We start from the raw sequence: 26013 nt of genomic DNA on the forward strand, positions 1-26013 counted from the left end.
GACAGCTGCGCTAGAAGCTTTTACTCACGTTTTGGTGGCCATCAACAAGTTCACGAAGTGGATCGAGTACAAGCTCATTGCAAAGCTCTCTGCAGATCGAGTGGTCAGCTTCATCTGCGATATCTTGCACCGATTCGACTTCCTAACACTATCATCACAGATTTGGGATCCAATTTCCACTCGCATCAGTTTTAGAATTTCTATGAGCGCAGCGCCATCGAGGTCATGTATGTTTCAGTGGCTCACCCATGGGCCAACGACCAGGTTGAGCGTACCAACGGCATGATCCTTGATGGTCCGAAGAAGACTCTACGACGAGAATAGCAAAAAGGATGGCAAGTGAATCAATGAGATCTCGTCAGTAGTTTGGGGGCTTCGCACACAACCAAGCAAAGCTATAGGACAGTCACCTTTCTTTCTCGCCTACGGGTCCGAAGCTATACTACCAGCTGATGTGATGTGGCAATCTCCTTGACTGGAGATGTATGAAGAAGGCGAGGCTGATAACGCAAGATATCTCGAACTTGACTCGGCAGAAGAAGTCGGATGCAATATTTTGTTTCAGTCGGCTCGCTACTTAAAAGACATCCACCGTTACCACGACCGGAACATTTAATAAAGATCTTTCAACGTTGGAGAGTTGGTCCTTTGTTGTATCTAGGATGAAACCAGACTGCACAAGCTCAATTCGTGATGGGAGAGATCCTTCATAATGCTTAAGGTTATAAGGGTCATATCGCTTATAGTATCCTAATGGCCAGGAGATTCCAAACTTCTGGAATATTGAGCACCTATGCCATTTTCGACTAGTACTACGAGTAGTTTACTGAAAGGATCTCGCTCCCATACTTCCAGTAGTGATTATGAAAGATATCTAGGCCCCTAAGTGGGTTTTGGTGATATATGACAAAGCACATGTATATTTAATTGTGTTATTAAGCATGTGTGCAGGTGCTAATGGTGATTAAGCAAAGCTTTTAGAGAAGCGTGAGCCCTCAAAAGGGATATGAAAAGCGGCGTCCTCAAGAGTTCTTAAAGATTAGATTTTATGTTTGAAATTGAGTATAGGAAACGCCGTACTATCAAGGGGAACTGTGATCCACTAGTGTAGACATGGTAGTTGTGCTCAAGAGAACCCACAGAAATCATAAAGAAACCATCTCAACACTAAAAAGGGGACTTAAAAGTGAAATTCAGTGTCTAACCCGGAGTGTCCGGGTCCCAGTCCGGAATGTCCGGACAGAATGTCCGGAGTATCCGGACGTATACCCGGAGTGTCCGGGGTACTGTTACCCGTCTGCAAAAACCAGTTTGGTCCGGAGTCTCCGGACCCCTATGTCCGGAGTATCCGGACATATACCCGGAGTTTCCGGGTACCACTCTCCCAACGGCTAGTTTCTGGGAGAGGGAGTATAAATACCCCCCATACCCCCTCTCACTCTCTCTCTCTTGCTCATTTTCGACCAGACCTGCAGAAAGCCTAAAGAGAGCCCTCTCACTCCCCATTTGCTTCATTCTTGAGTGATTTTCATTGGGGTTTGAAGTGAGATTGTTGCAAGAGCTAAGATTGTGCAAGTAAGCCTTGATTTCATCTCTTGAGCACATCAAACCAAGTCTAGCCCGTGGATTCTAGTTTATTACTCTTGGAGCTTCAAGCTCCTAGACGGCTAGGCGTCGCTTGTGATTGCGTGATTGTTTTGTGAGCATCACAGCTGGTTTGTAATCTTCTCTCCTCTCCGAGGAATTCATAGTAAGTGACCCTAGGGTCTGAGCGTTGGTCTCACCCTTGGGAGAGGAGCATAGGAGTTCTTGAGCACCGTCTCTTGAATTCTTCCTCAACGGAGACGTAGCTCCTTTGGGAGCGAACTTCGGGAAACAAATTCTGTGTCAATCTTATATTTCTACCTCATACTTTTGATTATTTGCTTGTGAGACTAACCTTTTAGGGTTTGAGGCCGATCTATTTTTGTACAAGTCTCACGAGAAAGAAAACTGGTGAGAAACACTTCAGAGGTACCCCTAGTCCATCTAAATTTACCTGATCTAATTTATAGCATCTACAACAGTGATTAGTAGCACGCTTTTTCATACCCGGATAGTCCGGACACTATATCCGGAAACTCCGGACTCTACATCCAGAGTATCCGGACATATATCCGGAGTATCCGGATACCTGTGTTGCTAACCGTGTTCAAAGTGTTTTAAGTTGCAGATTAGCCTATTCACCCCCCCTCTAGGCATCTTGAGGTCCTTTCAATTGGTATCAGAGCGAGGTTCTCCATATTTGAAGCTTAACCGCTTGGAGAGTCAAGATGTCGAGTGACGCTTCATCCAAGGGTCAAGCCGATCCAATGGTTGAAGTTCAGAGGGAGAAGTCATCTGAAAGATCAGAGGATAAGAAAAAGAACAGGCTACAAGAAGAGGAAGAAGATTTGGAAACAACCGACGATGAGATGTCATTTCAAGAATGGAAGGCTTGGAGGAAGAAGAAGAAATTGCAAAGAAAGAAAGAGAAATCAAGCACCAAGATTATGATAGAGTCAAGTGATGACTCGGACAACGACTATAAGAGAAGATCTTCAAGCTCTTCAAAGGTGAAGAAAAGAGCCAACTATCACCAAGTTGGTCATGACTATACATTTCAAATTCCTAGTGATCATAGTGCTTCAATTCACATGGGAAAGCCCCCTTATTTTGATGGAACGGGGTATAATCAATGGAAGACCAAGATGTTTGGTTATTTGAGTGCAATTCATAAGGATCTATGGAAAATCATTGAAGTAGGGTGTGAGATCCTGGAAGATGGAGAAGCCACAACACCCGTTCAAGCATATGTCTTACAAAGAAATTATCAAGCTTTGAACATTCTTCACACTTCCGTGAGTCCGGAAGAGTTTGACAAAATTGAAGATTGCTCCACCGCCAAGGATGCTTGGGACACTCTCCAAGTAAATCATCAAGGATCAAGAAAAGTCCGAGAATCAAGAATCAAGACTTTGGAAGATGAACTAAGTCTATTCTCCATGAAGAAAGATGAAACCGTTAAGGAGATGTATAACCGTATGAAAAGGATCACCAATCAAATCAAATCTCTTGGTGGAGACAAATGGGGTGATCGTGAGATAGTGGATAAGCTCTTAACCGTCTACATGGCTAGGGATGTCACATTACCTAGTTTGATAAGAGCGGAAAGAGGTTTCAAGCACTTCACCGCCGAGAACGTTCTTGGAAGAATTGAGGCTCATCATGATCAATTGAAGAGAGTCAAAATAAATCAAGATTTAGCCGACCTACAAGAGCAAGCTGCAAGGAATAATGGGTTGGCTCTTCAAGCTAAATTGAAAGGCAAAGAAAAGGCATCTCAACCATCAAAGATTGATGACTCTAGTGATAGTGAAGATGATGAGCTTGATGATGAGCAAATGGCCTTTTTCATCAAGAACTTTAGAAGAGTTCTAAGGAAGGGCAACTTTCGAAACTTTGGCAAGAACAAGAATGAATCAAGAAGAAGATCAAGCAAGCCATGCTTCGGTTGCAAGAAAATCGGGCATTTCATTGCGGATTGTCCGGAAGAAAAGAAGAAGAACAAGAATGCCAAGGAGAGTTCATCCAAGAGGGATAAGCCAAGATATAAAAAGCATGTTGGTGAAGCTCATCTTGGTCAAGAATGGGATTCAAATGAAGAAAGCAACTCCGACAATGAAGACATTGCAACCATGGCATTCAAGACTTTATCTTCACATCAACCAAGCTTGTTTGAAGATCTCACCGATGATGAAGGTCAAGACCAAATTATGTGCTTGATGGCAAAGAACTCAAAGGTAATATCTCCAAGCTCATCGGATGATGAAATAGATGATGATGATGAAGTTGCTAGTCTTATTAAACAATATGGCAAGAGTGCGGCAACTAGAATAATGAAATTAATAATGAAACTAGATGATCTAGATGAGACTCTTGAATCGCAAGAGGAATTGTTTAGGCTTGAAAGAGAAAAATCCGAGACTCTTGAAAAGAACCTTACCTATGAAAGGAAGGAAAACAAGAGGCTTGGAGAATCTCTAAAAGCTAAGGATAACATGTTTCTTGAGGTAGAAGAGTCATTTACTAGTGAAAAGAGGAAAGTGGATGACTTAACTAAAGAACTTCTTTTAGTTGAAGACACTCATGCTAGATTAAAGAGAGACAATGATAAACTTCAAGAAAGCTTAACAAGCTTGCAAGCCATGAACATGGCACTTGAAGTTAAAGTTAGCACTCTCCTAGTAAGTTCCTCTAACACTTGTAAGACATCAAAGTCATCTAGTCCTTCAACTAGTAATGGTTGTGCACGATGCTTTAATGTTGATATTCAAACTTGTGTGACTAACCATGCCGAAGTGCAAGCCATGAGGAAAGAGATTAATAGACTCACCCAATTGGTGCAAGAAGAGGAGAGATCTCACAAGGGAGTACTCAAGACAAATCCCTCACCGAGGGTAGGTGAGTTTGAGAAGCATACCAAGGGATTTGGTTCAAGATACTTAAGTAAATATGGTTTTGAGAAAGGTAAGGGATTAGGAAAGAATGAAGATGGCACTTCTCAAACCATTCCTTATGTCAAGAATAACAAGAAGGCCGCATTAGGGGCAAGAGGAGGCCTAGTGAACATGACAACTCCCATCCATAGGAGAAGTAGTGAGAAGCAAGGGTTAAGTCAAATCAAGTTTGTGAAGAGAGGCACAACATGTGATGAAGGTGCCAAAATTGTTGCATCCTCTTTGAAGCAAGACAAATTTCAAATACCCAAGACACCAAAAGCATTATCTCAAATGTCATTTTATGCGGATTATGTTTTAACTAGGAACCACCATGGTAAAGTGGTTGCTAGGTTTGTGGGTCACCGCTCATGGAACACTAAGGTGAAAAGCCATGTGTGGGTACCCAAAGTGCTTTTGACTAACACTCAAGGACCCAAGTATTGTTGGGTACCTAAAAGAAAGGATTAATCTTGTTTTGTAGGAATACTTTTCCGGTGGATCAACATGGGTAATTGATAGCGGATGCACCAATCATATGACCGGAGAAGGAAGCATATTCGAGAGTTTGAAAGAGTCAAATGATGATCATTACATTACTTTTGCCGGAAATCAAAAGGGAAAAGTGCTTGGTACCGGTAGTATTGATTTAAACTCAAAATTCTCTCTTTCAAAAGTTCTTTTAGTCGAATCTTTTGGGTATAATTTGCTATCCATATCACAACTTTGTGCATCGGGTTTCAATTGTTTATTCACTAACGAAGGTGTGACCGTCATTAGGAGAAGCGATGGCTCCATTGCCTTCAAAGATGTACTCAAGGGAAAGCTTTATCTAGTGAATTTTTCACAAGAAAAGGCTCAACTTGATACATGCTTGGTGGCAAAGTCTAGCTTGGGTTGGTTATGGCATCGCCGACTAGCTCATGTTGGGATGAGAAATCTCAACAAGCTCCTAAAGGGGGATCACATTCTAGGACTAACAAATGTCTCTTTTGAGAAAGATCGTATTTGTAGTGCTTGTCAAGCCGGAAAGCAAGTTGGTGCTCCTCATCCGTCAAAGAGCATCATCACCACCGTCAAGCCATTTGAACTACTACACATGGATCTTTTTGGTCCGGTGGCTTATATAAGTGTTGGTGGTAACAAATATGGACTTGTTATTGTTGATGATTATTCTCGTTTCACTTGGGTATTCTTTTTGCATGACAAAAGTGTAGTGCAAGAGACATTCAAGAAATTTGCAAAAAGAGCTCAAAATGAATTCGAGACCAAGATCAAGAAAGTGAGAAGTGACAATGGCACCGAATTCAAGAACACCAACATTGAAGAATTTTTAGAAGAAGAGGGCATTGGGCATGAGTTCTCCGTTCCATACACTCCACAACAAAATGGAATTGTTGAAAGGAAAAATAGAACTCTCATTGAAGCCGCAAGAACAATGCTTGATGAATACAAGGTCTCGGATCAATTTTGGGCGGAAGCAATCAACACGGCATGTCACGCTGTCAACCGTCTTTATCTTCACAAGATCTTGAACAAGACGGCCTATGAATTTCTACTTGGTAAAAAGCCTAATGTGTCATACTTTAGAGTTTTTGGAAGTAAGTGCTTCATTCTCAACAAGAAGCCCAAGAACTCTAAATTTGCATCTAAAGTTGATGAAGGTTTTCTTCTTGGTTATGCGTCAAATGCTCATGGATATCGTGTCTTCAACAAAACCTCCGGTTGTGTTGAAGTTGCGTGTGACGTGACATTTGATGAATCTAATGGCTCTCAAGAAGAGAAAGTTGATGATGTTGTAGGCATGGAAGAATCACCAAATAAGGCGATCAAGAAGCTAGCCACTGGTGAAATAAAGCCACAAGAACAAGAGGATCAAGACGATGATGATGTGTTGATGTTCAAAGGGTCATCTACATCAACTTCCGCAGCGCAACCCGGAAACTCCGGGTACAAATCCGGAGACTCCGGATCACCTGTCCGGAGTATCCGGACACAGGTCCGGAGTATCCGGGTTACAGAAGATCGACCATCATCTCCACATCAAGATCAACTTCAGGCTGAACAAGAAGTCGAGCCCATACAACATGAAGCTCAAGTTCCTCATCCAAGAATACATCAAATTATTCAAAAGGATCATCCCGTGGATAACATTCTTGGAAGTATAAACAAAGGGGTAACTACTCGTTCTCGTTTAGCAACCTTTTGTGAACATTACTCGTTTGTTTCTTCTTTGGAACCACTTAAGGTTGAAGAAGCTCTGGATGATCCGGATTGGGTGATGGCCATGCAAGAAGAGTTGAACAACTTCACACGGAATGAAGTCTGGTCCTTGGTAGAAAGACCCAAGCAAAATGTCATTGGGACAAAGTGGGTCTTTCGAAACAAACAAGATGAACATGGCGTGGTAACAAGAAACAAGGCAAGGTTGGTTGCTCAAGGCTTCACTCAAATCGAAGGTTTGGATTTTGGTGAGACTTATGCACCCGTAGCTAGGCTTGAGTCAATTCGTATCTTGCTTGCCTTTGCAACTCACCATGATTTCAAGCTATACCAAATGGATGTGAAGAGTGCTTTTCTTAATGGACCAATCTCCGAATTGGTATATGTTGAGCAACCACCGGGCTTTGAAGATCCCAAGCTGCCTAATCACGTCTACAAGCTCCATAAGGCGCTCTACGGGCTTAAGCAAGCTCCTAGAGCATGGTATGAATGTCTTAAGGATTTTCTCTTAAGGAAAGGCTTTGAGATAGGCAAAGCCGATCCTACTCTTTTCACTCGCAAAGTTGACAAAGAAATTTTTTTGTGCCAAATATATGTCGATGACATTATATTTGGTTCTACTAATCAATCTTGGTGCGAGGATTTTAGTAGGATCATGACGAAGAGATTCGAGATGTCTATTATGGGGGAGTTGACATTCTTTCTTGGCTTTCAAATCAAGCAACTCAAGGAAGGAACCTTTATTTGTCAAACCAAGTATACCAAGGATATGTTGAAAAAGTTTGACATGGAGAATGCCAAGCCTATCAAGACACCCATGCCGACTAATGGACATCTCGATCTAAATGAAGATGGGAAGGCTGTAGATCAAAAGGTATATCGCTCCATGATTGGATCCCTTCTTTACCTTTGTGCATCTAGGCCCGATATCATGCTTAGCGTGTGCATGTGTGCAAGGTTTCAAGCTAATCCTAAGGAATGTCATCTTATTGCTGTTAAACGAATTCTAAGATATTTAGTTTTCACTCCGTACCTTGGCTTGTGGTATCCCAAGGGCTCCACTTTCAATCTACTTGGCTACTCCGATTCGGATTATGCTGGTTGCAAAGTAGATAGGAAGAGTACATCGGGGACTTGTCAATTTCTTGGCCGGTCCCTTGTGTCTTGGAGTTCCAAGAAACAAAATTCCGTTGCCTTATCAACTGCCGAAGCCGAATATGTTGCTGCAGGTGCTTGTTGTGCACAATTACTTTGGATGAAATCCACCTTGAGAGACTTTGGTTGTAAGTTTAGTAAGATTCCACTCTTGTGTGACAATAAGAGTGCAATCAAGCTAGCGAACAATCCTGTTAACCACTCAAGAACCAAACATATTGACATAAGGCACCATTTCTTGAGAGACCATGAAGCCAAAGGAGATATCGTTTTAAGTCATGTGAGCACCGATAAACAACTAGCCGATATCTTCACTAAACCACTTGATGAGCAAAGGTTTTGTACCTTGAGGAGTGAGCTAAATATTTTGGATTCTCGTAACTTAGTTTGAGATCATGCACATGTTTGAGTGCTGTAGAGAAATTATTTTGAAAAATCTACTAGAATTAGTAGGAGTGTGATTTTAAAAGTAATTTGAATCTCTTCTTACTTGCTTGAGACTATTGTTCCCATTGTTGATTGCTGGCTAGTCTCAAGTTAAGTAAGCCTCTCACATCACTAGATCTCTTCTATCAAAATTCAATCTTATTCTCTTTGGAATCCTTCACAGTTTTAGGGGGAGCCGGATACTCCGGTAATACGTCCGGATACTCCGGATATCCGGATACTCCGGACATACGTCCGGATACTCCGGATGGTAAAACCATCTCATATATATACCGCGGGGGTTCGGTCAAAACGGTTCTATCTCTTATTTTTCACCTCCACCGCGCCTCTCCTCCTCTCCTCTGTCTCCCACTCGCCCAAGGGGAGATTTCCACCATCTTTTCGCGTAAGGTTTGCGAATCGTTGAAGGGAGTGCTTCATCTCGTCCGGAATCTCCGGGGAACGCTTTGGATTTGGAGTTTCCCGCGCTTTCCTCTTCATTAAGGTATTCAAACTTCAAATCGCCCGATCTCTCAATGTAGTGGTCAAAACTAGATATCCTTTGGGGCATTATCTTCCCTCATGTGCAGCAGCTTGTGCCCCAAATTTCATTCAAATCCCATGGGCAAATCTCTAGATTTCATGAAAGTAGGGTTTCCATGTCGATGCCCGGAGACTCCGGGTTTTCTGTCCGGATACTCCGGACTGTCCGGAGTATCCGTACATATATCCGGACTCTCCGGATTCTAGAGTTTCAGCCTATCTGTCTCATTCCTATTTCGTCTAGCTGCTCCTAATCGATATATCCTATATCCAGGCTATGGGACGTGAGCGTGCACCTGCTTCTTCCGGCCAGAGACGGCAAAAACGCCGTCATGATCCCCAAATCCAAGAGGAGGAAGTTTCACCTCCTAGTCCTCCTCCAAGAGAACTTCGTCCTCGCCACCGTCCGGGCAAAGAGCCTGCAGGAAGCAGCTCACATGCCCGTCCACCTCGTCAAGCTCCATATATGATGCCAAGCATGGCAGTGCCTCCTCCTTCTCGGGCAAATCCATCAAGACGGGGAATTGCTTGGGATATCTGCCCTCGCACTCCTCCTCGTCTTCAAATTGAATATCCACAAGATCAACGTACATATCCAAGGTGCCCAAAGCTTCACCGTCCTCAAATTCTCACTGAGTTTTCTACCACCATGGGGAGGAACTATTTCAAGCAGACTGTGGCTCTCACTGATGCGTGAAAGGAGGATGTCTACAAGTATGAGAAGGCTGAAAATTTGGAAAGGAGGTTTTGGTGTCAGTTACATCAAGACTTCTACTCCTCCGTTGTCATGCGCAAGGGCAAAGCTCCAATTGTTCCTTGCAAGTATGTTGATTGGGAGTATTTTGAGAGGATGAATGATCCATTCTTCAATCAAGCTATTGAAAAGTGCAAGGAATTTGGTCTTTATGACATTATGGGCTTTCGGTATGATTGGAATGAAGAGATTCTTGCTCAATTTCACTCCTCTTTGTTTTATGACGCAAGGCAAATTGCCTTCTTTTGGACTACCGAGGGAGTGAAATATGGAGTTGACTACATGACATTCTCTAGACTCCTTGGGCTTGGCTCAGAGGATGAGAAGAGGGATCCCATTCATGTGGAACATCAGTTAAAGCCAAGTCAATTACCGGCTATTTTCTACAACCCTATTCTAGCGGAAGCCGGCAATGCAAGCACTCTTCAACCATTCTACTATACCATGAACCAATTCTTTCGTGCCACCATTGATGCTAAGGATGGTGATGCCACTGCTCTTAGGTACTTTGCTTGCAATCTCCTTGCTCATGTCATGCTAGGTGGGCGACCTTTCTCCATTATGGATTTCATGTGGAATGAGTTAAGGAGGACGATGAATGATCCCCAAAAGTTTCTACCATCTGCTCCTTACATTATGTATATGATTGAGAGGGTCACCAAGGTCACCTTTCCCAAGGATTGCAAGCACGCTGCCCTACACCTTCATCCTCGATCCGGTGATGCACCACACGCCCCTCCTCTTCATGCCGGTGCAACAAGGAACCCAAGGTTTGATCCAGCTCCATCTTATGCGGGTCCATCTTCCTCTCGTCGTGGTCATCATGATTCTTTCATCAAGAGAGCTCTTAAGAGCATTTTCTGCATGTGCAAGATTGCAACTCACGAGATTAATGAAAACCGCCGTGACATTATTGAGATTAAGAGTCACTTGGGGCTTCCGGCGGATCCATATCATGAGTTGCCCGAGTTTGATGACCCATTTGCCGAATGGGATGCTGCAGATGAGGCCGCCACTGCTGCTGCTCATGCTCCTCTTCCTCGCCCACGTCAGCGCACCCGTGCCCCTACACGATCCCGTCGCTCTCCTCCTCGTGGCCAAGAGATTTTTGATGAAGAGGAAGAGACCGAGGAAGAAGCACCTCCAAACTACCGCGAAATCCCCGATTCGGATGAAGATGAGGACACCTCCGATGAGGATGCCAAGATGATGATGAGTAGAAGACTTTCTTGCCATTTTTCATTTCCTTTTTGGCACTTGATGACAAAGGGGGAGTGAAAATGTCATTTATGTACTCATTTGGGCTATGTATCAACTTTATGCGTTTCTTTTGAACAATTATTCATGTAAGGACTATGTGGTGTGAGGAACTTTGTAATGTGTGCTACTCTGTGATTTACTAGTTTGCAGTTTGTTTTTAAGGATGAGCTGATAGTGTGATCTTAATTTGATTATGATGCAATTTTATTGTTTCTGAGTTCTGACCTGATGGTCCGGATACTCCGGATATTATTCCGGATACTCCGGACACATGGTCCGGAGTCTCCGGATTGAAACCCGGAGTCTCCGGATTGCCTTGATCGAAGACTGGTGATTCTTGATTATGACATGTCTTTTGCATCACACACTCTTCAGCACACACATGCTCACCCCACTGTAGAATGTATAAAGAGTTTCCATATCTTTTTCTAAATATGCCAATCTTGACTTTAGAGAAGTCAATTTGAAATTCAAATTCATGGCATACATTAAGGGGAGCTCTTTACATGCTTAAGATTATATTTTTATGGTTATCAAATGAGATACATGTGAGTTGTCATCAATCACCAAAAAGGAGGAGATTGAAAGATATCTAGTCCCCTAAGTGGGTTTTGGTGATATATGACAAAGCACATGTATATTTAATTGTGTTATTAAGCATGTGTGCAGGTGCTAATGGTGATTAAGCAAAGCTTTTAGAGAAGCGTGAGCCCTCAAAAGGGATATGAAAAGCGGCGTCTCAAGAGTTCTTAAAGATTAGATTTTATGTTTAAAATTGAGTATAGGAAACGCCGTACTATCAAGGGGAACTGTGATCCACTAGTGTAGACATGGTAGTTGTGCTCAAGAGAACCCACAGAAATCATAAAGAAATCATCTCAACACTAAAAAGGGGACTTAAAGTGAAATTCAGTGTCTTACCCGGAGTGTCCGGGTCCCAGTCCGGAATGTCCGGACAGAATGTCCGGAGTATCCGGACGTATACCCGGAGTGTCCGGGGTACTGTTACCCGTCTGCAAAAACCAGTTTGGTCCGGAGTCTCCGGACCCCTATGTCCGGAGTATCCGGACATATACCCGGAGTTTCCGGGTACCACTCTCCCAACGGCTAGTTTCTGGGAGAGGGAGTATAAATACCCCCCATACCCCCTCTCACTCTCTCTCTCTTGCTCATTTTCGACCAGACCTGCAGAAAGCCTAAAGAGAGCCCTCTCACTCCCCATTTGCTTCATTCTTGAGTGATTTCATTGGGGTTTGAAGTGAGATTGTTGCAAGAGCTAAGATTGTGCAAGTAAGCCTTGATTTCATCTCTTGAGCACAATCAAACCAAGTCTAGCCCGTGGATTCTAGTTTATTACTCTTGGAGCTTCAAGCTCCTAGACGGCTAGGCGTCGCTTGTGATTGCGTGATTGTTTTGTGAGCATCACAGCTGGTTTGTAATCTTCTCTCCTCTCCGAGGAATTCATAGTAAGTGACCCTAGGGTCTGAGCGTTGGTCTCACCCTTGGGAGAGGAGCATAGGAGTTCTTGAGCACCGTCTCTTGAATTCTTCCTCAACGGAGACGTAGCTCCTTTGGGAGTGAACTTCGGGAAACAAATTCTGTGTCAATCTCATATTTCTACCTCATACTTTTGATTATTTGCTTGTGAGACTAACCTTTTAGGGTTTGAGGCCGATCTATTTTTGTACAAGTCTCACGAGAAAGAAAACTGGTGAGAAACACTTCAGAGGTACCCCTAGTCCATCTAAATTTACCTGATCTAATTTAGCATCTACAACAGTGATTAGTAGCACGCTTTTTCATACCCGGATAGTCCGGACACTATATCCGGAAACTCCGGACTCTACATCCGGAGTATCCGGACATATATCCGGAGTATCCGGATACCTGTGTTGCTAACCGTGTTCAAAGTGTTTTAAGTTGCAGATTAGCCTATTCACCCCCCTCTAGGCATCTTGAGGTCCTTTCAGATTAGGTTAGTAGGTCCCGACTATTATTCTATATTACTGAAGGGGCTTTATTCCTATATGTAACACTCCGTTTACTAGTTTTCGACTAGTACTACACATAGTTTACTAAAGGGGCATCACTCTCATACTTCCAGTAGCGCTCAGGTTACTAGTTTCCAACTAGTATTCTATATTACTGAAGGGGTTTCATTCTTATACTTCTAATAATACTCTGTTTACTAGTTTTTGACTAATACTACGTGTAGTTTACTGAAGAAGACTCGCTTCCATACTTCCAGTAACGCTAAGATTACCAGTTTTCGACTAGCATTCTACGTTACTGAAGGGTTTTCGTTCCTATATGTCCAGTAATGCTCCATTTTCTAATTTTTGACTAGTACTGCACGTAGTTTACTAGTTTACTAAAAGGGCCTTACTTCGTGACGCTGCGTTTACTGGTTCACGAGTAGTACTACGCGTAGTCGACTGAAGGGGCCTCGTTCCTATAGCGCTGCGTTTACTAGTTTCCGACTAATATTACGCGTAATCCTCGGAAGGGGTACTTACACCTGTATTCTCAGTAACACCTTGACTTGTGCTACGACGACGACCTCGACTACTCAGCTTGTCTTCCGCTTGCGCTGCAACGTCGACGCGCCGTCAACAACCTCGACTCCTCGTCTCGACTACAAACAAGACACTTAGCGTGCTTTTCGCTGGCTTCTTGAGCTCCCATGCTGGGAGGCTAGGCGCAGGAAACAACTCGGCATATCTCATACGACTCGTCTAGCCCCGATACTCGGGGGCTGGGCTCAACAGGGCACCAGCGTGCTTTCGGCGGATCATTTTGCTCCTGTACTCGGAGTCTAGACGCCGCAAACTATTCCGAAGATTTGTAGAAGAACCCTATTTAAGAGGCTTTTAAGGATTTATCTCGTGAAGATAATTGTTCAACCATTATTTTAGCAATTTTTATTCCGAAATAAGGGATTTTCAAATTTTTAACCCAGAGATCTTTTGTAGCTATTAAATCAGGGATAAAATTTATTTTGAACGATAATTTCGGATTACTTTCACTACCGGAGGCTCCCCCTTTGCCGAGTGTCCCAGGCACTCGGCAAACCCACAAAAACGCTCGGCAAAGCTTTTGCCGAGCACGACACTCGGCAAAGAGGCGTTGGTAAAAAAATCATCGGCAAAGGCATCTTTGCCGAGAGCCTTTACACGGGCACTCGGCAAAACCTTTGCCGAGAGCCGGAGCCAGCACTCAGCAAACAAAAGTGCACTGACGGCGCGTGGAACGGTGACGGGGCCTTTGCCAAGTGCCAAAACAGGCACTCGGCAAAAGCTGCTGGTTTGCCGAGTGCCTATAGGAGGCACTCGGCAAAATTTCAAAACTTTGCCGAGCGCCCCAGAGTAGACACTCGGCAAAGGATCCAGGCTTTGCCAAGTGCTTTCTGAGTGGCACTCGGCAAAGCTGGGATTTTTTTTTTTTGCACAGCCTGTTCTTTTCCATTTTGCACAGCATATACAACATATACACGCAATCAAATTTCAAGCAACATATGCAATATATACACAACCAAATTCACAGAAGCAATACATATATTAGCACACAAACACGAATAATAATCGTCCACAAAGTTTACAAGAGTTCAACGACGAAGTTCACAAGCAATTCAAAATAGTTTTAATGCAAACAGTTCAACCACGAAGATTCATAGCTTCCATGCTTATATTTTCTAACAGTTTAGAAGTCACAAAATAGCCATATATACCCTCTATGCCAACAAGTCCTACATATTTAAATTACACACAAGGTCACGACATGCTGAAATCAACAAGGATCGCAAGTTCTAAAGGTTCACAAAAGAGCACAGCATCATCAGATCAATATAAGAGTCACCACAACTTCGACAAAAGGCAATAAGTTAGCCGAGAAGTATAAGATCATGTTGAGTTGGCCTGATTTGGCGTGGACTCATCAATATGAGCTTCATCTGCAGCCACTTCCACTTCTCCAACCTCTCTAGCAGCACCACTGTTTGCAGGACCCAAGTTGGATCCTCCAGATGTGCCCTTCATTTTCAGCAAGCGAGATTGCTGGAGTTTGAAATGACAATAGAATGATTCAACTGCACTAACCAGGTGAGTTGATCCAGTTTGTGATGGCAGTACCAGTGGAGGGATTAGTATATTGAAATGTGTTTGGATAATCTACATCAATAATTATAAATGAACATACATTAGCTAAATCACTACAGCAAGCATATTATTCACATATGAATTCTGACAACTACACATATTGAGATAAAACCGTGTAAATTAGCAATAAACTGCAGAAATGCCCAATACAAGCATATGGTAAAGGCAAAAAATCTTTGGCATTTTTCAAGTAAGAGGAAAATTACCAAGGCCAAACCAGCATAACCTTCTTTCAAACAGTTTATTATCTCGGTTTGGCTATCCACCTTCTCCTCTAGAATCTTCCTTGCCTCACTTTCTTGCTGCGATGATCCATAATGAGGATATGTTTGTTGACATCTCTGAGAGCGTATTTCATTTTGTGACCGACAACCTGATGCTTGGACATCTGAGAGAGTCAAGGGAGTATTAATGCAACCATCAGCAATCAAGTACTGCCCATGTTTTTTTCCACGCCCAGCCCTGTACACAGCAACTTGGTCAAGTGGAGCATGCATTGCGTCGAATTCTGGACCATGCTGCTCCTTAGCAGCCTCAATATATGCTTCCTGTTGGGAATGACAATCAGAACAACCCAATGACAATATATGCATTTAGGTAGCAAATATTCAAAAGCATGACATAAAAGAGAGATATATTAAATCTTATGATATTCATAGCTACTCTAGGATTGCAGTAGGTTCCCTCTTGATTTCCCATCCTCCCTGACGTATATGCTTCAACATCGGAGACAGGCCTCTGCTTCACCTTCTCCTGTGTTCCAAAAAAAAAAGAACAGGTTTCTTCACAAAACATGAATTCAAATTCAGTTTGAACAGACAAAACACCAGGTGGGATGTTTAGTGGTATGACAAATACAGGCCAACATGAGTATGGTGCTGCAGTCATACTAAATGGATTAAAACCATCTGTTGCAATAGCAATCCAAACATTTCGAGACTCTATAGAAAACTCTGGAAAATCCCGATCAAATTGCTTCCATGCTTCATCATCAGATGGATGGACCCTCTTGTCAGGATTGTACCGATGACCATACTTATGCCATGTCATTTGTTTGGCAGAAGTTTCAGACATGTATAATCTTTGGATTCATGGAATAAATGGTAGGTAATGGAGGATTTTTCTTGTAATGGGCAGTTGCCTCTTCTGTCCATCACTAGAGTCAACTTCCACGTATCTAGACTCACCACACTTATTACAATTGAGTCTTATCTGCATTCTCCTTCCTAAACAACATGCAATGATTTGGACAAGCATCTATTTTCTCATATGGCATGTTAAGTGCACCTAGCAATTTTTTGGCCTCGTACAAGTTTTTAGGAAGCTTGTGGCCAATCATTGTTCCCCTTATTTGTGGCCGTTTGTTTGAACAACATCCACAAGGGCACAACACACCAGTGCTTCCTGTGTTCCTAGCAAATGCCCAGATCACAAAATCTGTGGTCTTATCCATCCATTCTTGGGTATACTCATCCCTCTTTCTGCGCCTAGTGTACATCCAACTATGATCTTTGGCCATACTAGAGTGCAGAAATATTGAATCAGAATGCAAATAATACTCATAGTTGAGTCGCATAACATATACAACCTGATGTAGGTCTAGAGAGCACTGAAATGTGCATTATACATGTTTCATTTGCTATTAGTTAACCATTTAAGACTTACTGCATATTCAGGACTATAAAGATTAATGCATCATGCACGACAGAGACATATATTCAGCATACAAAGGAAGCAGATAGAATCTATCAAAAAAATGCATAAATGGAAGAAGAATTACAAGTATACCTTACCTAGCTTATCCCAACAAGTATATGTAATTTAATGCATACTTAAATTTGTAATACAATAGATACAATCTATCAAAGGAGAGATATATTCAGCATTACAAGGATTAGTGCATTTCGCTGCAAAATATGCACAACAGAGACATATATTCAGCACTCAAAGGCAGCAGATAGAATCCAACAAAAAATTTGCAGAAATGGAAGAAGAGTTACAAGTATACCTTAGCTAGATTATCGCAACAAGTTTATGAGCAGCTGCAGATTTGGTGACTTCAGAGTTAACTTCAAGTGTAATCGAACTTAGGAAAACCCTGAATCAATATATAGGTCTCAGGTATCAAAAAAAATTGCAGTAAATCAGCAAGGCAAATACATTTTACTTAATGTACTACAAGGTCAATTTCTACAGCTTGAATCAGAACTAAACTCCAGTTGCAAGTCGTGACCCTCCCCAGCATATGGAAACTGAAAAAAAATAAAAAAAAAATCTCTTCTTCCTTCCACCTTCTTACCTGACACGGCCTTATTTGGATCCAGGAGGGGGAACGGAGCAATGTTTCACCAAATCCTGCAGCTTGGGACAAAATTGATAACCCGGATTCAAATAGTGACCTCCCAATCACAGGATGCGAACTGAAAAATGCAAAAAAAATCATCTTTTTTCCACCTTCTCTCTCTTAGCACGCTGCCTGTTCGTCTCCAGAGGGGGGATGGAGATGGAGCACGGATCTGCAGTGGAGGGATCCATCTGTTGAGCTGAGGGTGAGGGAGGAAGAGGGAAATCGAAGGGAGCTGCGAGCTGGGGTGAGGGAGGAAGAGGGAAATCAGAGGAGCTGTGATTTGGGGAAGAAATTGGAACTCCTAGGCCCTGCGGCTGAGCAGATTAGAGGCTTGGTAGCCTGCAGTGTTTGGGGATGGCAGCGGGAGCAGCAGTTGAGAGCGATGTGGGTCGGGTTATGGTGGCGCCGGGCTAGGAGAAGATGGTGGCGGCCGGTGAGATAGGGGGGAGGTGGTCAGCTGTAGAGTGAGCTCATGTGTGCGGTGTGCTGCGGCGGAGCGTTCAATATTTTTCCGAGCGAAATATCTGGCGGGAGTTTTCCGCGCGCACCAGCTATTTTGCGGCCGTTGAAGCAAAACAAAGATCCCGAGTGCCATATCTCAGCAACCACGAAGAGGCCTTTGCCGAGTGCTAGATCGCGGGCACTCGGCAAAGCCTGTACGGTCCCTTCTTTTTTTTAATTCTCTAGAGCTCTTTGCCGAGTGCCACTCTCAGACACTCGGTAAAGACGTCTCTTTGCCGAGTGTCAGCTCAAACACTCGGCAAATATATTTTGTTTTGTTTTTTTCAACCAAACTTTTTGTATTGTGATTATACATTAAGTTGAACTATATATACAATTTTAGCCCATTACTCTAATTGTTTGCTATATTTAGTCAATTTATTTTATTTGATTGAATTTCTTGAGATAATTCAAATTTGAACTGCGAGTCGATCGAGGAATTGAAAAAAGTGAATCGAAAAATTATATTCATATTATTGAGCGTACGTTGATGCCATATCCATGAACAGATAAGAAATTTCAAAGATTATGTTCACAACACGTAACCACAAACTTGGGATCCAGTTGTTTTTAAATTCTATAAAACGCAAATTTGGTCAGAAAATTATGAAATTTATCAAGATGTCATGATATCATATGGGGAGGCTATGATAAAATTTTGATATGGTTTTGTGAAAGTTGTAACGTACGATGCTTACAAATCTATACGCCCTTCACATGTGATAATGAAACTTCTTTCCATATGTTTCGCATTCTAAGCATCGTACGTTACAACTTTCACGAAACCATATCAAAATTTTATCACAGCCTCACCATATGATATCATGACATCACGACAAGTTTCATAATTTTCTAACCAAATTTGCATTTTATGGAATTTAAAAACAATTGGATCCCAAGTTTGTGGTTACGTGTCGTGAACATAATTTTTAAAATTTCTTGTCCGTTCATGGATATGGCATCAACGTACGCTCAATAATATGAATATAATTTTTCGATTCACTTTTTTCAATTCCTCGATCGACTTGCAGTTCAAATTTGAATTATCTCAAAAAATTCAATCAAATGAAATAAATTGACTAAATATAGCAAACAATTAGAGTAATGGGCTAAAATTGTATATATAGTTCAACTTAATGTATAATCACAATACAAAAAGTTTGGTTGCAAAAATAAAAAAACAAAATATGTTTGCCGAGTGTCTGAGCTGACACTCGGCAAAGAGACGTCTTTGCCGAGTGTCTCGTAGAGGACACTCGGCAAAGATAACGGCCGTTAGCTGCCGGTGGCTAACGGCGGCTCTTTGCCGAGTGTTCGTTTTTGCCGAGTGTTTGGCTCTCGGCAAAAACTTGTTTGCCGAGTGTTTTTCTTTGCCGAGTGTTACACTCGGCAAAATCCATCTTTGCCGAGTGCCCGATATTTTGCTCTCGGCAAAATATTTAGCACTCGGCAAAGACCGCGTCTCCGGTAGTGTTTGGCAAATTTATTTGCGCACCCCCGCACGGCGACGGAGGACTACATGGTCCCGCCGGCGTGGGTACCCGCCTTCCCCTGCACCCTCTCGCTCCGCCGCCACGAGGCCGAGGCCATGGCCGCTTTGTTCCGGCCGAACGCCTCCGGCGTGTCCGACGCGGACCGCTTCTGGGAGATGCTTCGCCCCCGCTGCCGCCTCCTCGTCCTCCGCAGCTGTTCCCGCTCCTCACGGACATCTTCGCCAGGCCAGTCGTCCCCGCCGGCCTCCTCCTGCCCGGCGACGACGCCGTGGACGACGACGACCATGACCAGTCCTTCTCGGCCGCCATCCGTTGGCTGGACGAGCAGCCCCGGGGGTCGGTCATCTACGTGGCGCTCGGAAGCGAGGAGCCGGTGACGGCGGACAACGTGAGGGAGCTCGCGCTCGGGCTGGAGCTCTCCGGTGCGCGGTTCCTCTGGGCGCTCCGGCGGCCCGCCGGCGGGCAGCTGCTTCCGGACGGGTTCGAGGCCCGCGTGGCGGGGTGCGGGGTGGTGAGCGCCGGGTGGGTGCCGCAGGTAGTGCTCGTGCTCGCGCACGCCGCGATGGCCGCGTTCCTCACGCACGGCGGCTGGGGCTCCACCCTGGAGAGCCTCTTCCGGTTCGGGCTCCCGCTGCTGATGCTGCCGTTCGTCGTCGACCAGGGCCTCATCGCGCGGGCGGTGGCGGCGCGGGTTGTTCCGCGGGGGCGACGTGGCGGCGGCGGGTGATGGCCGGGGAAGAGGGCCAGGCGCTGGCGCTCAGGGCCTGCGATCTGCAGAAGGTTGTCGGTGATAGGGCGAGGCAGGACCACTACCGTGATGAGCTCGTTGGGTATCTACAGGCTATAGCGCTACAAATGAAATGAAGCCCTTGTCTTGTTAACAGATGTGTTTGGATCCGATTCAACTTACTGTGAAAGTTGGGGTTTGTTTGGATCCTTATATTGTAGGGATTTGAATTCTCTCTTTTGAATGTCAATGGTCTATGATGTCCTTAGCTTGAATGTGGGTGGGTGATTTCATGTAAAATTGAACGGTCACTTTGGTCTTTTTTTCAATGCACAAGCTAAAAGAAAACCCTTCGAGGTAATAGCTTGTGGAATTTTTACAATCCGAGTTAGGGTATATTAAAAGGAAAAATCCAGTTTACACTCTCGAACTATCACAAAAGTCTGATTTTTCAATCTTTAACTGCAAAATTGGATAACGGATGCCATCTAACCTTTAGCTTGTGATTTTTTAATTTTTTATAAAAAATAATAATACCACCTTTAAAACCACTTAAAGGGTCAACTTGTATGCGAGTCGTCGGACCAGCCCTCCGTCTACGACTCGATCATGTAGACCTCCTGCAAACTAACGCACGTGCAACTATACGTATCCCATACTTATACAACTTTTGCCATAGCATACGGGTATATTTGCCTAGTTAATAATAAGGTGCATGCACTGCAATGGTTCTCAGATTCTACATCCAACTTTTAAATTTCACACAAGATGCGCGAACCAAGTAATCAGAAGGTGACGTCAATAAGGTAGTAAAGCTGAGAGTTTTGCATTCTAGTCTTTTCAGCTTAGATAGTAAAGTAGAGCATGCAATTCAACGTAGATTATGGAAGCACGCACGTAGATGTCTTCTGAGAACGAACACAGGCTTGACTTTCCCTCGGACGACGGTGGAATTCTGAAAAACAAATTCAACCATGAACATGAAAGGAATGACATGACATACAGAACTTTGTGTTATTGGTATATGTGTTGACTATAGGCTCATTATATTGTATCTTCTCCATTAGTTACCTTATGCCAATCTATCTGATACGTTAGTCTATTCCAATATGTTATAGTACCTACTGGCTATATGACATCAACATTTCTGAACGTAAGGTCTCAACATTTACAAGAAGGGACTGGATTGCTTCACTGATAAACCACGCTTCATATTAATATCTTAGTCATGCCTCTGACCCTATATTATAATTCTTTTCCTGACTAATTTACTTGTGTAAACCAGTCACTGCAGCTTACTTTTTTTTCTACTAGACAAGCTACCTTACATGGATAAAATCCTAAAATTGCCCAATTAGAAGGGGCAAAAAAAGACTCTTGTGGCGTAATGCTGAGAACATTGTACTCCGAGATCAATAATGGACCTCTATTGCCGGTTTCAAATCTTGGTATCAGTTTATTTAAGGACAAAATCAGAGGAATATCTTTCTCTCTAGTACTATATAAGAGTTGTGAAATAAAAAAATAACATAAAGCAGGACAAAAGAATGTAACCTATACAGAACAACAAAGGACTTACCCTGGTGTCATGCACCCAGATGCTTGGGCAGCTGAAAGGACAGGAACGATTCAAGACCCAGTTTTTTTTCTGTCGTAAAGCTCAGCGTCATCACAGAGAGGGATTTTCTTTTGTACATATACATGACGACATTAGACTTGAGAATTAAGTTGATCTTATCGATTGCAACCCAACTACGTCTATACCTCAACATAGTTATACCTATCCCCTTTGGACACCTTGTTCTTCTGCCTCGATACAAAGCAGACAACGTTTGGGTCATCCATGCTGATAGTAGGGTAAAACAAGATCTAATACGTAGATCCATATCGCTGAACTAAAAGAAGGCCTCCGGAGGCCTCAAGTTACTGTCATCTGTTACCATGCACGCGGTAGGCGCCGCACGCGAGTTGAACGTGGCCATGCGGCAGCTTGCACCTGGCTGCGTCCATCCGACGCGGTGGCCTGGGTCTTGTGAGCTTGGCTTTGGCGTCGTCGTCCTTCACAGTCAAAAAGGTTGCTGCCGCCTGGTTAGCTTCGCCTCGCATACCTCTCCTCTCACCACTAAAGAAACTCCGACCAACGGCCACTCTCCTGTTTCCGACCTCCGCTCTCAACGCTTTCCTGCTACGTCATCCCCTGCTTGGGCCTCCTCCACCACGCGGTCCCCCGTGAGGTTGCCGGAGGATATGGCGTCGCGTAATCGTTCCCCTGGTCAGCGAGCAACCCCTTCTTGCAGGGTCCGTGGGGTGCCCGTGCATCTCAAGAAGGGGCCGTGCAGGAGGACGTCTCGAGACTCGAGATCAGTCTACGAAGCGGTGGATTCTTGGAGCTAGAGGCAATCCGTTCCCCATCCTTTCTCATCGATAGGGAACCACCCATTCCCGCGCGCTCGCGCACCGTCGTCCAGTTCCAGCGCGCCAGGCTGCACCCCCGCCAGGGAACTGGCCTGTTCCTACGCGTCCGCGAGCCGTCGCGAAGTTCTCATGCGCCGTCGCCCATCTCGAACCCGCCCTGTCGTGATCCGGTACGACAGCCGGCAGCGGTGGAAGATCTTCACAGGCGCCGGCGGGCGCCTGCTCCGCGTCGACGCAGCCATGCTTCATTCACTGCGTCAAGACATTCGCTGCACCGCCATTGAGCTCGCTGCAGCGTCAGTACCAGCAGGATGCTACCACCGCCCGTATTTGCTGCTCTGTGCTTGCCGCCTGTCAACACAGCCACGCTTGCCACGTCGAGATGATTTTGCTGTTCTTACTGCAGCCCGTCAATCCGACTATCCTCGACCCACCCAAGGTGATTTGATGTGCTGATGCTCTGTCCTGCTAATGCTTGCACTTTAGGTGTTTGACAAAATGCAAGTCCAAGTTCATAAATTCGTTCTTTCAGTATATATTGCTGACAGGCGGTTGGAGTCCCTAACAGTTTTTAACTTGTGCTACTTTATCTGGCTAGCTTTGCATGCTTAATCACAACAAACTATCTTACTGGTTTACTATACTGTGAATCGTGTGCCAGCATCCTGTGATACCCATATGAACATAGCTATACCTCTGCATTCTTGCTTTCTTTTTAAATGGTTCATATGTTGAATACTCTGCTTTCATCAAACAGTAATACTTATCCTTGATATCTTCTTTGAAATGATGGTCCTCAATTGCTAATATTTGGAGCTACACATTGTGTTTTGTCTACTGTAAGGGAATGGATTGCCTGGGAGGAGATCAATTCCGCGTTGTTCGCTGAAGGTTAATGTGCTGTGTTTGTTCATATTTGCCTGAAATTTTCTTACAACTCTTCTGTGATATATAGGTTGCTTCATGTTGTCAGCTTTAATTATACCTGAATCTATTAATACATGGTGCCATGGTCCTACCACTCCTACGATTAACTAATTTTGTCTTCCTCTATGCAGATTTTCAGTTTCAGCTCAGGTGTTCCTACAATATTTGCTGTATAAGAAGTTCCCATCCTAATCGATTGCTTAGCATTTTGTATTCCAACGTGCACACACATGTATCTTAAATATTATTTTATTATTGTTCGTATTAGGTGTAATACAAATAAAAGTTTCGAAACAAAATATGGGCTTATATTGCAAACAACTTTTCTGGGGCTCAATATCCTAGCTTGAAAAATTAAGTGCCTAATGCAGCTCTTACATTTTTCTTTTGTGAATGTAGCAGCAAATTGATGACTATATGTCTGACTCTTTTGTACATGCTTGCACTGTTCTCTGGCGTTTTGTAATTAGCAATAGAAAGGGACCTCCAAGAAATATAGAAGCAATGAAAACATAGAAGACAGCAACCCGTAATTTACAAAAAAAAATATATAGATGCACAACCTATACGGGCGCGATGTAGCGCGCCCAGGGCCGGCTTGGGGTGGGGGGGGGGGGGGGGGGGCAGTGCGACCGCCTGGGGCTATATATGGAGCTGGGGGGCCATGACCATATAGATAATTAGTACGTTATTCAACTCGGTAAATCTGAAGTCCATGGATGACAATGATCTACCAAAGTGTTGCACTAGTTTTGTAGTCTTTTTCTCAAGACAACAAGTCTGATGTTTATTTGGATGATTTTTTCTCTGAATTAAAAGTGTTGCAAGTATCTTTGCTAGAAGAATTGATGTCAGCAACTGAGATTCTTCAGTTTGTTAAAGATGCAGATTGCTATCCGAATGTCTCCACTGCATATCGGATTATATTCTCTTAACTATTCCAGTGACAGTAGCATCAGCCGAAAGAAGTTTCTCCAAATTGAAACTGTTGAAAAATTGTTTAAGATCAACTATGTTACAAGAAAGATTGAATGGCTTGGCTATGTGTAGCATTGAGAAGGATATTTTGGACGACATTAATTTTGATACAGTTCTTGAAGATTTTGCATCAAAAAAATGCTCGAAGGCGGTATTTTAGAAGGCACTGAAGCATTATATTTTTATTTGAGGTAATCATAATTATTTTTGTTTTTAGTTTTTTGTTACACTATTATTATATTTTATGAGCTATACATATATTACAAAGTAATTTTTATTATTCGTACTATACACTATAATTTTAATACTAAAAATTAGTTCAGCGGGCTCTTATCTTCTTACTTGCCCGAGGGCCCTTAAAATTATAGAGCCGGTCTTGAGCGCGCCTATCATCCTAGCGTGGGATATGGGCAATCCTAACCCTTGCGGCCTTGCATGTGCATCCTCGCATTTCATGTAGATACCGTTGCAGCTAATGAGTAAGGCCGGGATAGGAGTAGCAAGCAAGAGAGCATAAGGAGGAGATGCCAGTCGAGTAGGCTCTACAGCATAACCTTTACTTTCAAAACTCTACAATATCCTAAGCACATATGAGTCCTTTACTAATATGTGCAGCCAAAAAGTCCTGCTTTGCTAATTAAAAACTAGGTACAAGTAGAGTGATTTTCTATCACTCATGGTAAAAATAATTATTTTCCGCGATAGTGCCTAAAGCACATTTTTCGTTAAGTCACCGATACAAAGACGGGCAATGGAACAGAGGTCCACAGCCCCGGAAACACTGAAAGAAAAATTATATGATAAACAATCGACCTCCCCAAAAGCAGTAGTAAAGGGAGCAATCGACCTAAAACCAGCCATGTCCCAAAGCACCGCATGGTCTTCCAGCGCTACCTTTGCTAGATGATCAAAAAGTTCTTCTGTTGCGCTCACTTGATGGATAATGGAGACCTGGCAGAGATGATGCTGGATTTTAGGTTGTGGCAACATAGGTCCGGTTTGGCGCGGCTGAAACTTATTCAAAAGTCAGCTGGTGGCTATCTACCCAGAGAAGCAGCTTGTTAAAGAAGCAGCTGGTCACAGAAGTTAAATGTTTGGCAGACTGCTTATTGAATGGGCTGAAATACTGTACAGATATATTTATTTATTTTCACAACAGAATAACAATAGAATTATTAACCACACAAATATATCATACAATTAATCATAAATTACTCTTAAATAAGATAATGATAACTTAATTATAAATTAGATAACATAATAGAGTCTCATTACACAAATAAATTAGGGGGCGGCGCAGGGGGGCGGAAGGGGCCGGCGCGGGGGGCCGAGGCGGGCAGAGGCTGGCGCGGGGGGCCGAGGCAGGCGCGGGGTGTCAGACCCGGGGCCACGGGGCTATGTACATCAAGGAGTCCGTATTGGGCTAGGGAATAGGACGTGTTCTGTACCTTATTTATATTGTATTCTACCCGCATGCAGAGTAGAACTAGTCGATATAGAAGGAAACTACTCGAGTTGTACTTGAGTACGATTCCTGAGCTAGTATCTGGTTAGGATTCATGTAACCCTGTCCCCCCGTATATATAAGGGCGG

At 43.5% G+C, this 26013-nt stretch overlaps 1 long non-coding RNA gene and 1 pseudogene across 1 annotated transcript; one reads left to right on the forward strand and one right to left on the reverse strand.

Annotated features, from left to right (window-relative positions):
* Positions 1–14530: 14530 nt before the first annotated feature.
* Positions 14531–17842, reverse strand: LOC112886831. Its single transcript, XR_003227440.1, has 5 exons — positions 17487–17842; positions 17332–17387; positions 17041–17130; positions 15239–15785; positions 14531–15044 (listed from the first exon to the last, which is right to left on the reverse strand). It is a non-coding gene; the product is annotated as an uncharacterized LOC112886831 (long non-coding RNA).
* Positions 17843–18829: 987 nt separating this feature from the next.
* On the forward strand, positions 18830–20237 carry LOC112885545 (annotated as a pseudogene).
* Positions 20238–26013: the final 5776 nt, after the last annotated feature.

The sequence above is a fragment of the Panicum hallii genome, chromosome 3, assembly GCF_002211085.1.
Source record: "Panicum hallii strain FIL2 chromosome 3, PHallii_v3.1, whole genome shotgun sequence".
Taxonomy (NCBI): domain Eukaryota; kingdom Viridiplantae; phylum Streptophyta; class Magnoliopsida; order Poales; family Poaceae; genus Panicum; species Panicum hallii.